At 29.5% G+C, this 2,927-nt stretch overlaps 1 long non-coding RNA gene across 1 annotated transcript; it reads right to left on the reverse strand.

The window, feature by feature from the left end:
• On the reverse strand, positions 2,398–2,626 carry LOC110263965. The gene is made up of 2 exons (XR_002349692.1): positions 2,561–2,626; positions 2,398–2,459 (listed from the first exon to the last, which is right to left on the reverse strand). It is a non-coding gene; the product is annotated as an uncharacterized LOC110263965 (long non-coding RNA).

A 2,927-nucleotide genomic window follows, 5' to 3' on the forward strand; every position in this document is an offset into this window, starting at 1 on the left:
TAAATCTTCAAAAAGTTTAAAACTAATTTAGTAAAAATATTGATAATTAAAAGTCAATTGTTTGTATTAAAAATTGTCTAGTTTTAATGAATTGGTCTTGAGTTTTTTAAAAAATTAGTTCTTCAGCATATATTTGATGTAAGTCGAAAATTTCTGATATAAAATTAAACGAAATAAAACTTATGAATATTTTAAAAATTTTGATAAATTTAAAAAATAAAAATAATATTTTACTCTAAAATAAAATAAATATTCAGATTATTCTCTAAAATTTTTAAATCAGATGTTTTAATATCCAATAAATTTTTATTGTAATTTTAAATTATCATAAGAACTACTTTGTTTTCCTTCGTGTAAACTAATACATCATTATCCCTAATCAGAACATATGTTTCCCCACATACAAGTGATATGCCAACGGAATATAATTTAAGCAAACCCTATCTTAGTTATATATGATTAACAACGCCATTTCTTTTTGGGTACGTCAACATCCACTTTATTCTACTTGAAATCTTAGTTATATCATGTTGAGGTACAAAATCTCATTAAATTCGTACTTATTATATGAACATAAATATTTGGTAAAAAAAAAAATAGTTAAAAATAGTTATAACTTGTTTTATTTAGCATTTATTAATTATTACGACGATTAATAAATGTTAAATAAGACAAATTCAAGCTGTTTTTTTTTTTGTTGTCTCCCTGCTAGCATTACCGTTATTTGAATAGAGAAAAATTCGAGATTATGTAATTTTTGTGATTACTGTATTTATATTATATTAACAATCTGCTGGTGCATTTGGATTTTTTTTAATGAGTAAGTTTGTTAACTAATTACTGGTAAAAAAATAGCAAGTATGCTGGCTCTATAACATTGTTGAATACATTAAAATCATCAATCATATCATTTTTTCAAAGGCTGAATAAATATCTCTATTCTAAAAAATTTAAGTGCGATTATACCAGCATTAATTCATCGAATTTCATCAGAACTTCGTAATTAAGTGTGTTTATATTACTACATTTTAAATTTTTAGTAATATTTATCTTTTATCATTTATTAAAATCTTAATAATTATGATAAAATTACATATTAAATAATATTTATGTTAAAATGTTATTGAATATATTTAATTTTTTAAAAAATGTTACTAATCCTAATCACTTATTCACATTCACAAAAACAAGCAAAACTCAATCCAAATCTAAAATCAAAATAAAAAATTAAAATCTCTCACTTCTCACATCCAAATCTCGCTCAGGCTTCGATCTAATCACTTGTTCCTTTGCATGTTTGCTTCAATCTCGATTTCACTGGATTTCATTCTCAATCTGGCTTTTGTTCGATCTCGCTCTTGCTCTCTTCTCGATCTCGCTCTCGATATCTCTCACAACTAGAAAAGGAATTAATACAGACAGATTTAGTCTTTATTACAGACGGATTTTTGGTTACCGACGAATTTTGTCCCTCTGTAAAAGCCCCGTCGGAAATTATTTACCGACGGATTTTTTTTCCGTCGGAAAATTACCGACGGATTTTTACCAGTTACCGACGGATTTTCCCTCTGTAAATTCTCCATCCATTTCCTTAAGGCGACGAACTTTCCGACGGATTTTTCGTCTGTAAATACAGACGGATTTTCAGATAGATTTTTCGTCTGTAATTACAAACAGATTTTCAAACGGATTTTCCGTCTGTAATTACAGACGGATTTTCAGACGAATTTTCTGTCTGTAATTACAGACGGATTTTCAGACGGATTTTCCGTCTATAATTACAGACGAATTTTTTGACAGATTTTTTGTCTGTAATTACAGAGGAATTTTCAGATGGATTTTCCGTCTGTAATTTGAACTTTGGAAAATCATCTCACACTCTGATTATAGACAGAAAATCCGTCTGTAAATCTGTCAGCAAGGTAAAATATTTTTTTTTCATTACAAAATAAACCTATTTTCATACAAAATAAATATAAAAAAAACTCAACTCAACTCATACAAATTATATATTATTTTTTTCTTCTTTGAGATATATGAAAAATAGATTATTTATATAATATTTCTTTGCATATAACTCTACTTATTCAATAATATACAGTTATACATCTATATGGAGTGAAAATTACATCCATTTCTCAGAAACATTAGTAGAGTAGCATCCTTAGAACTTTTTAAAATTTCTTGAACAATGCAAGCTAAGCTAGAGACCACTCATATGGTAAGTGTAGAACTTTATGGCAGCTATGTACACTTTCTTATGGCTGCTATGTACACTCTATTGATTCTACAATGTACACTCTATTGAAGCTGCAATGGCCGCAACGGCAGCAACTATGCCTGCCACGGGTACTGCAGCATGCAACTGAGCATTGAGTCCTAATTTCCTGCTTTTTCCTCTCCTTTTGATCCTTCAGCCATCTTCCCATTGTCCTTCCTCTCAGCAAACTCCTGTAAAGCTAGTATGCAAAAGTTTACAAGAAGAATAACAAAGAAAAAGAGTAATGAATGATTGAGCTTTTATTTTTAGTATATAATCATGAGGTTGAGTGTAATGTACCCCATTTCTGAACAAGTTTTGACTGGAAAGGAATTCTGGATTGATTGCTTGATGGGGGTAAAAATGCTTGTGTTGTTGAAAGGAATTCTGATTACCCCCATGTAAATTTTCGTGTGTCGAAAGAAGCCTGTCTTGATCATAGCTCATGAATCTCAAGCTACGATAAGGGAAACCCCAAGCAATATATGTCGTATATGTCATTGGTTTAAGCAAACTATTAGTTCTTGGTACCATAACTTTATCATTTTGAATAACAATTTGAGTGATAGGAGATGAACTTTTGCGTATCTCCTGTGAAACAAGATAAGTGGAATGTTTAAGGGGATGTGGAGGAAGCTTTCTGTCAGTTCTCCTTTTAACATGGGGC

Source organism: Arachis ipaensis, chromosome B06, assembly GCF_000816755.2.
Source record: "Arachis ipaensis cultivar K30076 chromosome B06, Araip1.1, whole genome shotgun sequence".
Taxonomy (NCBI): domain Eukaryota; kingdom Viridiplantae; phylum Streptophyta; class Magnoliopsida; order Fabales; family Fabaceae; genus Arachis; species Arachis ipaensis.